A 12,071-nucleotide genomic window follows, 5' to 3' on the forward strand; every position below is an offset into this window, starting at 1 on the left:
GATAAAGGAAAATCATGTATTTGGACTGTTCAGTGAAAATAGAAAGTGCTCATTTTTGGACTATAATATTTTTCTGGAACTTTTATGAATTATTCAAAGGAATTCTAGAAAAAGACATTTAGAGAACGTCACGTTTCCTGGAGGAATAGCACATTTCCTGGTCGGAAATTTATACGGAACTTCTGATTCTTTTGGAATTTCAGAGAACTGTATCAGGATATGGAAAAGAACTCCTTGAATGCATGAAAAGGAAATATCGCTTAAACAAACTGCATTGAATGGGATTTAAAATTAAATTATACAGTTTAATATTTTATCTGATTTAATTACAGGTTCTCTTCATAATACTGTCAGTTCATCTCACATGTTCATTAAAAACTTTGATAATTAAATTATTTGCTCAGTTGTAAAAATCTTGTTGTTTTTCGCTTCTTTTTGTGACTTAGTTAATGACCATAAATTCGTAACATCATGATGCAGGTTTTATAATTAATTATTGGCTAAATAATACTTTGAAAATTGCAAAAAAGAACCATGAAATTCTACTTGAAGTTTTTAAATTTAATGACAAACCCCACTTCTCACATTATGTATATTTTGTATTTACCAACACTATTGTAATCGTGTGTTTTTTAAATCAGATATAAAATCATTTATAATAAATCCTTTGTTCCAGAATAATAATGCTCTATTTGATTTTCATAAACTATTTATTAGGATATCTACGTGGCTGATTCTTTCCATTGCGTAACCCTATTTGTCTTTTATTTTTTCCTAAAAGTTCTTTGATAGTAACTGCAAAAAATCGCATTGAAAGCAATTGGGATAATTTGTATAATTTTCTGGGACATTTATTAAGCAAATATTTATCAAGGTACAATTTCTTCGTCAATACGGATTATACTTGGAATAGAGAAAACACTTATTATCTTCATTTTGTACACGAGTACAATTCTTTTTTCATGCTTATACATTTTTGGTTAATGTCCTCATATTGGTCTACATGTATTGATATGTATAGTCACAGAATTTATTTTTTCTAAGCAACAGTTTGCATCTTTAGTTATTTCCATTGCAAACTATGTGTAGTTCATCATACATATTTCCAGATACACCGTTTTTGTTCAATAGATTTGTCTGTAATGTTGTGTGACACCAGTCCCTACAATATGTACAATAAAATTGACGAGTGTCTTCTATTCTTTCGAGTTTAATTGATCAATCAAGCTGGAATTTTTTTAACCCAAACCTCTAATATGTTTACGAATTAATATTAATTATGCTTCAAGGTTTTTAGAATCAACCAATCAAACAGGAAAATTAAATTAATGACTTTAGACTCTTTCATTAAATTTTGTTTTGTATCTTGAGGCGATTATTAAACGAGTCTCGTAGTTTAGTGCGATCCTTACATTTCATTATAATTACTTTTCATTTCTCTTCTATTTGGTCTTTTTGTTTCAAGTTTCATTTACGCAATTAAGATAGTTCGATTTTCTTCGTTTTAAATTTTGATGTGAACGTTTTCACATTCGGCAATACTAGTTTCAATAAAAAAAATAATGTGTTAAATCAACGTATTATAACTGAACATTAATGAATTTCTGAATAATTTTCCACTCTCAGTCCATCAATGTTTAGGTTCAATGCACTTATTTTGTGATTTTCTCCTCTATGTTATGACTCAGATACGCATAATTGATGCATTCCTTGCATTGTGTACGTCGATGTTCCATTTAATTATGAGGTCTAATTTCAACACATAAAATACATCCGATTGGTTCCATGTGTTTAGTATACATTTTTATATTTGAATATACCAGCTTTTTAGTACCATGAATTACATTGGATCAGGTCTTAAAGTCAATGCTGTAAATCAAAAAGCCTGGACATTGACACGGGTTATCAAGTTTAAGTTAGGATGTATTTTATTGATACAATATTTTATTCTGGCTCACAACTATTTAAAGATTAATGTTATCCTCTAACAATATATTTTTTGTTTTGATATTTTAGTTCTTATCCTTGATAACATTATCTGGTATCTCGAATGGAGACAATTCCTGTTATCTAGACGACATCTATTAAATTTCAACCAATCATTGAATAGTTAATATGTGTAGCAAGATTTGTCGTATCATTGACTGGTGCTGAAAAACATGCAGAGCTAGCCATGGTAACATGAATTTAACACTATGACTAAAGTATATTGGTTTTTCTTCATGTAATGAACGTCCGCATATCGCGTGACTGTAACGAGGAACTGAAGGAGACCACAAGAGCATGCGCAAGTGTTATTTCCTACAACTAATGTAAATATATCTTTGGATTACTACAGAGGAACTTTTGCTCAATTATTACTTAAGTAAATAACATTATGAATGATAATGATCAAATCCTATCTTTATGAAGTATAAAGAATTATGTAGAAGTCTATTTACATTATGTTCTGGTCTGAAATAATTGACCACATCTGGTCTGAATTGACTGAGGCCGAACATGACGATCGGGATAAAACCAGCCTTATATTAGTATCACCAAAGCTTGATTCTCCTTTTCTATATAATAAGGTATAATTTGGCATGATAGGTTGTGGATGTGTTTGTTTTTTAAAATTTGAATCATTTTAGTTGTCAGAAGCACTTGTATAATGACTGATTTGGAAATTAAAGAATTGCATCCTTTCATGTCAGGTTTACTTTATTGTTGTCATTGATGTTATCAGTTCCGTGAAAAATCATTAAAGAATTCCGACATTTTCGACAGAGTAGATCAAGAAATTCATATTGCATATAGCAGACATGAACTGAGAGTGTATGATTTAATACTATTCATGGCATTATGTGTTAATTAGAAAATCTCGCTTCGATCTTTGTTTTTAAAAGGATAATTCAATTGACAGTGTACGTGAAGAAATCGGCATAGTTTCTTTGAAGGTGCAAGTAAACGTCTTTCTCCTAAATTTGCAGGAAACTAAAAAGAGTAATATACGTTGTTTTTCATCTAACAGTACAATGATAAAAAAACAACGATCATTTTCTGGCAAGATAACTATTTTCTAAAGATTCAAATGAGAATAATATAAGAAAGGAGAATAAACACTATAAGGAAAGTGCATGGCATTTCCTGTGAAAAATGAAACGATTCTAGCCAGATATCTGTCATTTAAATTACAGGAGGGCATCGTTAAATGTAGTGCGTACCGCTATGATTTGAGAGTTTATATATCCCGTGTTACGGGTCTCCGAGCATTAGTGCGATCAAAGTGGCAATGCATATTATGTACGATATTGAATGCGATATATACATGAGGGATTACGACCAGAGTACAGAAGTGTTTCATGTAGGTCATAACTTACTGTTGTAATCGAGATTACTGGGCATAAATAAGTAAGATATACACACAACACAACACTTAATCTTTTCCTCTCAGATATTAGTCACTAAGCATTAATGATACCCACGAACAATGCTAATGAAAATAATTAGAGGGCATTATACGATTATTTCTGGTAGGCACCCAACATTGGCCAAATGAGCACTAAGGGGCACATTTGTAATGTTTGGGGGTAAATAGTGCGGATATATATATATATATATATATATATATATATATATATATATATATATATATATATATATATATATATATATATATAAATGTTCAATGTAGCAATATATCTGTAGTTATCAAATTTTGAAAGTCTTCAGCACTAAGGATGGTGGGAAAAGATGACATGGAAAAAAAATTAATCATAAAATGCCCCTTAATATTTGAAATAAAGAGTTTCTTCCATGGCTTGCCATTGATAAGTTCCATGGTTTTCCTTTGAACGTTCCGAATCTATTACATATACCGTGTGTCTTTCCGCATAAAACTGTTCACATAGTGTTAGAAAAAAATCAGTGTTACTACGATTCAGGTCACAGTTATTTCTTTCAAAGGAAAGGAATGATTGCAATGTGGCGTAACCATGATTTTGGGACATGTTTGTTATATTCAAATTTGGGGATAACATATAGTCTCGATGCATCTGATAACATATAGTCTCGATGCATCTGAAAGTAAAACTCATGCACCAGATCTCATCCAAAATGAGGGAAAATGAAGCAAGTATATAGGGGACTCGTAATAAAAAATCTACATCAATTAAATCACGCGTTAGACCTGGTGGATATTTAGGCCTTAAATAATCGGATGGAATCTTATATGTATTACATGTTCCATCAGTTTTGATATGTACGAGCAGTTATTCGATATTTACTATCTGGAAATCCGGTACCTGTTAAGCTAACGCCTCGACATCGTGAATGTGCACCTGGTCTCCGGTGGTTTCCCATTTCCACCAACACAATCTCGAACTCGGCCATGGTAATTATGTTGTCTTAGATAACCATTGAGCAGAATGTATTAACTGCACCGAGACTGCTTTGTCTTTCCGCGAGAAGTTCTGAATAAACCCTTATTATTAAGTGGGGCCGTAATTATTATTATTATTAAATTATTAAACACGCACATGCGCCTCCAAGCAATTACTAGTACTCTTTTTTACCGGTACAACTGTCACACAGTATTATAAAATCTCTGTCTGAGCTCGGTTGTACGTTCTGGGGGCCAAGCAACACAATCACATTAAAACAAAGAATCTGCAGCAATGAATAATGTGAGAAATGATCGTTCTCGTATTTACCCAAAACACTATTAAACGGAAAAGTGTTTCATTGTCAAAATATAGACTCGATTTAATTGATTAAATATTGGCTTATCATATTCTTTGGAAAGGTAACTTCCACTTCCACGTTGTTGAAAAAATCCCTATGTGTGTTCGCACCAGGTGATGCTGTCAACAATCGGGATGCTTCAAGTGCTACAGCTATGCTTCAGTATCGCTCTGGACGAATTCATTTCCCGCGACCAAAGACACCGATAATGTATATATGAACAATTCCTGAGCAATAGCGTCTTTACCGCTACACGTAACGGATGGTCTACCACGATTGTCGTTGTTTATCTCTGCTGTTATTCCATACCAAATACTACTGAAACCAGCACTGATGAATACATATTATCAATATGTGAGCACATTTAAGAAGTATAGGTGAATAAAACCCATCTCTGCCAGCACTGAAAACAAGTCGGCCATATACAATAATATTATTTTATTCCTTTGTTTAATTGCCTAATTTTATTTGCGAATACGCTCCAGGAAATTACTATCCTTGGTGGTGCGGGTACATCTGGATTTGTTAATCCACGTCTTCTTGTTTGATGAAAATAGTCTTTGAATGATGCAACCGATCCACACCATTTGATTCTTCCGACTTCACTGACCAGGGATAAAATTTTTGCAATATCGCAGAGCAGCCTCTAAACAATATTTTGAATGTCCACGTTAGACTTTGATACTTTTACAGTTAGTCTTGTGAAAAGCTCGCGTGAATCAACGTCAGCCCGATTAACAAACCCAAGCAAATCCATTTCTAAATATGATTTGGAATACCCGCGTTGCACTTTTCCAGTTTTTCAGTTTCATTTTTAAAACATCAACGTCAACAATAACTCGACTGCTTAATTCAGTTAAATCCGCATTGGTAGCAGATCTACCCAGATCCACATCACTGCCACGTCTGGTTCAACATGGTTCCTAAAATTAATAGATATTTTGTATACTGTTAAGTGTACTTTAAATGTAAACGCAACAAACGCGTGTGGTGTTGGCTTTGACAAAGCTTTGCTTCCTTCAAACGCATGCAACGCTTCTACAACAAGATGAACAATAAGATGACCGTATATTGTCACGTCCTAACGAGTCTTCAACGCTAATGCCTAATACAACAGTGGCAATTGAATTTGTCGGCGATGTAAATTATTAACAATAATCTAGAATTCGGCGTTTTGTTAATATTCTTGATTTATTACAATCGTATAATCCAAACTGTCCTTGAATGAATCCACAATAATACCAAAATAGTGGGGTTTTGTTTAGAAAGTATTAATAATAATCACCATAAAATTCCAAAGAATAATTCAAATAAAGAAAATCATCTCATTTATACTCGTGAAAGTTCATCGATAATAAGGTTATATTTTGCCATGATGTGCCTAACGCAATGTTTTATCCCTGCGAAGTACACCTTAGCAATCACTGATTTTTTTATATTATTTTGTTAATGAAATAAAAGGACAGCAATCGAAAAATAGCAGAAATAATACACACTTCATAGTGTTGCTTAGCCAATATCAGAGCCAAGCATTCCTTCAAAACTGTGAGTAGTGAATAGGGATAGTATACGTACAATGGAAATTAGCATTACAGACCCCCTTGGGAACATATACGTACAATGGAAATTTAACATGGCGAAAAATCGTGGGAACATATACGTACAAGGGGAATTTAACATGGGAATAAATCGTGGGAACATATACGTACAAGGGGAATTTAACATGGGAATAAATCGTGGGAACATATACGTACAAGGGGAATTTAACATGGGATTTTTTTTTTAAATTTTAAACAAAAAAAAAAAAAAAAAAACGGGTAGGCAATTGAAAGGCTATCTCTTTTCGAGAAATATGGCTGGCCCTGAAAAGGGCCTTTGGGTTTTTTCTTCTTCTTCTTTTAACTTCTTAACTTCTTCCACCATCCTCTTATTTTGTCCATCATTCCTTTCTTCTTTTTCTTTTCTGTTTCCGGCAGCCAGTCCGGGTGGCCCATGGCCCGGAACTTCTCTTGGATTTTCATCCAGTTTGTGTTCAGTTTTTCAAATTCATCCCTTTTTTTTCTATTTTCTTCTTCTTTTCTTTCTTTATACCATCTCTCTTTAATCTTCTTGACTTCTACCTCCATCACTTTTCTCATCAACTCCTCTCCTTTCCTCAGTCTTTCCTGGCCTCTCTCCACATAAGAGCACTCTGTCCCATGTGACATTTTTTCAAGAAAGCACCTGACTTTGCTTGCATTGTCAAGTGCTTCCTTTAGGCTTCCCACTCTGACATAGGTGGGATTTATCATACCTCTCAATCTTTTTTCCTCCTCTTCAATCATTCCTGCTATCAGTTCTTTGGCTATGTTTAGACATTTAGCGTAGTCCAGGTACTCTACTATCTTCCATTCTTTTTCCAGTCTCTCCACTACATAGATACCATCTATTATCCAGTTGTATATATGTACCAAATTGTTGAACAAGTCACTTGCAACCACCATCTTCGTTTTTATTATTCCGTAGAATGGTTCGAACCACGAACGTGGTGGCTTATTATACTGAAAGCGCGGACGTGATGGAAAACATCCCCCTAAAAAACATAAAATGGATCTTACCTAGATGATGACCCAACATAGCGCGTACGTGAAGGAAAACATCCCCTACTTTCTCATTTCATATAATCAAACCCAAACTATACTCTCCACATACGCTAAGAAACAATAAAGAAACCCATAATCTACTATTCACAAAAACTTACGTTATCACTTACAAACACAAACACAAACACACAAACACACAAACACATTCCCTCACACTATCTTAATAAAGAGTTAGTGTTTATTTTCACACTACTCTACCTACACACATTGGCAAAATTGATCGTTATTTCTTTTCTAGAGTATTGGGTAGCCCTGAAAAGGGCTGTTTTGTTTGGAACTTCATGGACACCTGGTTAATGGTGGCACCTTCCAGGCCTGGCGCCACATACACATCTTATCCCCCAGTTACTTTTTACCTTTTGGGGGGAGAGAGCAGAGGCAGGATATGTCGCTTCAGAATCCCAATTTTCGCTCTCTGGGATTTTGAAATTTCTTCTCTCCGTTTCCTCCTCTTCTTTGTTTCTTCTTTCCTCTTTATATCTTCTTTCTTCTTTATATCTTCTCTCCTCCTCTTCTTTGTTTCTTCTTTCCTCCTCTCTTATTCTTCCCTCCTCGACAATGGCTTCCGCGGCCAGTTCATTTAATATGCGCCTGGCATATTCCAGATGCACATGAAGCTCCAACAGTTTCTCCAGTCTCGTGTTCATTTTTGGTGTTGATCAATCAACAAGGGTAGCTGGACTGCCGAACGAGTTTCAATTTATAGTGAAAGCGCGGACGTGAAGGAAAACATCCCCTAATAACATAAAATTGATCTTACCTAAATCGTGACCAAAATCAACAACGCGCGGACCTAAAAGAAACACTCACTCACTTTTTTATGCTACCCATCACTATTTTAAAAATTTTTTATAAATCACTTCCATTGACTATCCACATACGCAAAGCAATCCAATCTAACTCCAAATATACACCTCAAAAACCCAAAAAACATGATTTTAATCTACTATCCACACCAACTTACTTTAGCACTTACTAACACACCAGCACATACACTCTTACTATCAATAAAGAGTTAGTGTTTATATTCACACTACTCTACCTACACACATTGGCAAATCGATCGTTATTTCTTTTCTAGAGTATTGGGTAGCCCTGAAAAGGGCTGTTTTTTTTTGTTTGCTATGGCATTCCTTTTTTAGTTTCTAAGAATGCGATGTCCTCTGAGGATTGACTTTCTGGCAATAGGTCTGCTTCTTCGGAAAGAGAAGAAGAACTCTTTGGTGTCGATACGACAATCGACAAAGCCTCTGTCAGGTTCAGGTTGTTGCTGCTGCTGTTGCTGTTGTTGCTGCTGTTGCTGCTGTCTCTGAAGTCTGTACTTCTCTGTCCATTCTTCTTTTTCCCTGTTCATTTCTTCTCTGAAGAGCTCTTCTATCAGGTCTTCAGTGATTTTTAACATTCTCACATTCTCTATTTCTTCTGGCTTCGGTATCAGACTGTGTCTGACCCTATGCAAATTCACGTAGGCTTCGTTGAGCTTAGCTAGTTTGGAGCACATCTTCGTAGGAGGATGAGTCGACAATGGATGGTTAGACTGGAAACAACCCCGGTTCTTAAAATCAAAGCGCGGACGTGAAGGAAAACATCCCCCACACGGTTTTCGAGTCGCAACGTTCAGTGAGTGTCATGAGAGGGATAGTAAGAAATGACAGCGCATCAATCCAACATTCTTATAGCTAAACAAACCACAAAGGCATTTTTTTTTCAAAACACAACATTTTTTATTCAAAAATCACTTAACACTTAACAACAACAACTCTAACATTTTTAACAATAATCCATCACTATAACATCAAACAATTTTTTTTCAAATCACAAACATTTTTTCTCAATTGACAATCTATTTTAAACAGGGCTGACAACGTTGTGAATGAAATTGTGATTTCCACTGTTGGAAATCATTAGGCCATTGATGGACACTACGTTTTCTAGCTTGAGACAAAAGATAAGCATAATGGTCACAAAACCATCGATCTACTTTCACATCGTTTCTAGCAGAAGAACGAGGATCGAAATGAGTCACTAAATGTTCTAAGGAATAGCCCAGGCTGCGATGATGCAGAAAATACACACAGTACTGTCCACACACCAAGGAATCTGTGCCTTGTAATTTCACGTTATTGAATCGGGTGGTTTGAGCATTTCTTCTCATAAAGTCGATGATATCGTCTTCCAAAGGGGGCAATCCGTACGAATCGAAATATTCCACACATCCTTCTTGAGGAAAGTAGACGGCTACCCAGTGGGTTCCTGGGAGATGACTTTCGTCCGTGTTGATCACGTAAGCTTGATGGTCTTTAGGTTTGCGATGAGGGAGTTCATCTTTAGCACAGACGACGGGATTCCAAGAAGCCGTATACGAACTGTGGTTCAAAAGGTAATAAAGTTCACAGGTATCCATTGATTTGTGTGTTTTTTCTTCACAGGTAATAATAAGTCGTCAATTCGATCCTGACTTTTTGCTTGAAAATGTCTGACGAATAAACGGTTATTCGTTCTGTTTCCTCACTCTGATTCAGGAGAGCTTCGATACGATGGATCTCTTGAGTGGTTAATGGTGGACAAGAATGTTCACGCAAGTCTTTATACCACTGGTGCAACACGTCTTTGTTCGAGATGAGACTCCAAGCTTCGTCCAGATACTCGTCCAATTTTTCTTCTTGACTCAACATCAGGCATTTATCGTGTTGAATTTGACTGGGATGATCGTTTTGACATCCATAACAATTTTTCTTGATCAATTCCGTCATTTTGTCGACCAAGTGTTTGGCAAAACAGCAGACTAAATGGGCTTCTTGTTCTGGCCATCTCGACTTCATCATGACAACTTCTTCGTCTTTGTCTTGAGATTCTTCTCCTTCCACGGTCTCCTTACATTCCATCTCCAAAGTTTCTCCACTAGGTAAAGAGGGATAACAGTCTTCCATGGCTTTCTAATAATCTAGAATGACTTCTCTCAAACTGTTGATTTCTATGGTATTATCGAATTCTGCATACAGGATGACGTTCACTGTCTGTTTCAGTTCTGCTGCAAACTGAAGTTCCACACGAATCTGGCCAGATTTTATAGGGTGGAAATGTCCCTCGTCGCTGCCTTGGTCTGGAGTGAAATCGAAAGCCCACAAAGTATAGCCTCCGTCATATTCTTCGTAATCAATACCGTGACTGGTGTTGGTTCCTAACTGTCCCGTGGCTTCGTACAGGGACAAGTACGATCTCAAGTAATTTTTGTTGGCAAAGTCAGGTTCGAAAGGTCGGGTACACAAGGTCTTGCCATCGCGACTGACTTCGATTTTCTTCACGTTGAAGTGTTGAAAGTTGAAAGGATTTTTAGCGATAGCTCCGTTGAAGGCTTCATTCTCGACCATACCAAGGATTAAACGCTTGGGTAACTGTCCTTGAAACAGATGATCTTCGGTTATGGAATGCAGTCCCTTGGGAATGGTGAACGTTTTCACTTCCACGCGTCGTATGGGATACTTGGCGGTTGTTCTGCTCAACGTTTGACTGATGTCGTTACCCACTTTGGGTAACACTTCCACGCGTCGTACGTAGAGTTTGGCCTCTAAAATTGTGCTTTTAGGAGCCTTAGTAAGATCAGCAGCCTGCAAATGGAAAGTGGTACTGCTGCGATTCAGTCTCAAGCGGACATTCACTCCGTTCAGCAAATATTTCTCTTGCAACCACATGTCCAAATGCAAACGATCCATCAGTTCTAAACTTTTCTTGTTTAAGATTTTCTCTTCTCTTGCCTCAAAGCCGGAATTGCTTGGATCTATTGCGTCGAACTTGTCCGGTGTGTCATCTACCCACAGCACACAGGCATTGAGATGAGTTGTCTTGGCATCTGTTCCGTACGTCAAGAGATTTTCCAGGTAGGCACGGTAAGGGTAAGTATCCATGCTGCTGCTGACCAGTTTGTTATTCAAGTACAAATCCACTGAGCTGAACAAGGAATGCATGAAATTGTTGACGGGAGCTATATTATCATCGTCTTCTACTCCTTTATCATCCTTTTTTGCAACTTGGACTTTCAAGTACAAGTAACTGCTATTCAGATCGATGTAATCTTCGGGCTGTCCTTTGATTTCGAACTCGATGGGAGCGGAATCGGTCAGTGAGGAGACGGGATTAAATTCCACCCATTGGGATTCTTGCATGGTCATCATGGTGGGGGGCATGGCAAACAGATCCAGTTCCGTCTTGGAACAGGCGCAAGACTCTCGGTGCATCATTTTTTCTGTGTTTCAATAATCGAAAACGTCTAAGTCTCGAACGGTTCTTCTTTTCTTGGCCTTTCTCGCTTGAAGTCTGGTGAAAGGGTGTTTTCTTCTTCGTCGTCTCTTTCTGCCTTGTCCTTGCTGAATGCTTGACTCGGTAGCGTGCAGGGCATTTATAGGTGTGTCTCGTCGGCCCAAAATGTCTTTACCCGTTTGCAGCAAGACATTTTTGCCTGCCCTCATGAAGGCTTCTTTAGGGTTTTGTTTGTCGATGATGACATTTTGGAGAAATTCTTTGCCTTGTGTCAGTGCCGCATCTTTCAAGGCGTGCAATCCTCGTGTCACCATCGGTTTCAACACCGGGGCCACCGAACAAAAGGCCGATTTTAACATGTCTCCTAAACCGTGTCCTCGCTGTCGAGCCACCCCTCGGTACACTGGATACATGACTTACGAGTCGTGAGAGAACCGTTTTCGAAAATGG

At 36.9% G+C, this 12,071-nt stretch overlaps 1 protein-coding gene and 1 pseudogene across 3 annotated transcripts in view; one reads left to right on the forward strand and one right to left on the reverse strand.

The window, feature by feature from the left end:
- The window catches only part of LOC149791528 (beta-1,3-galactosyltransferase 5-like), a 258,369-nt gene that overhangs the window by 81,885 nt on the left and 164,413 nt on the right, over positions 1-12,071 (forward strand). The window lies entirely within an intron of this gene.
- Positions 396-480, reverse strand: LOC149791529 (small nucleolar RNA SNORD36; annotated as a pseudogene).

The sequence above is a fragment of the Sinohyriopsis cumingii genome, chromosome 9 (genome assembly GCF_028554795.1).
Source record: "Sinohyriopsis cumingii isolate HCF-2022 chromosome 9, ASM2855479v2, whole genome shotgun sequence".
In the NCBI taxonomy this organism is placed as follows: domain Eukaryota; kingdom Metazoa; phylum Mollusca; class Bivalvia; order Unionida; family Unionidae; genus Sinohyriopsis; species Sinohyriopsis cumingii.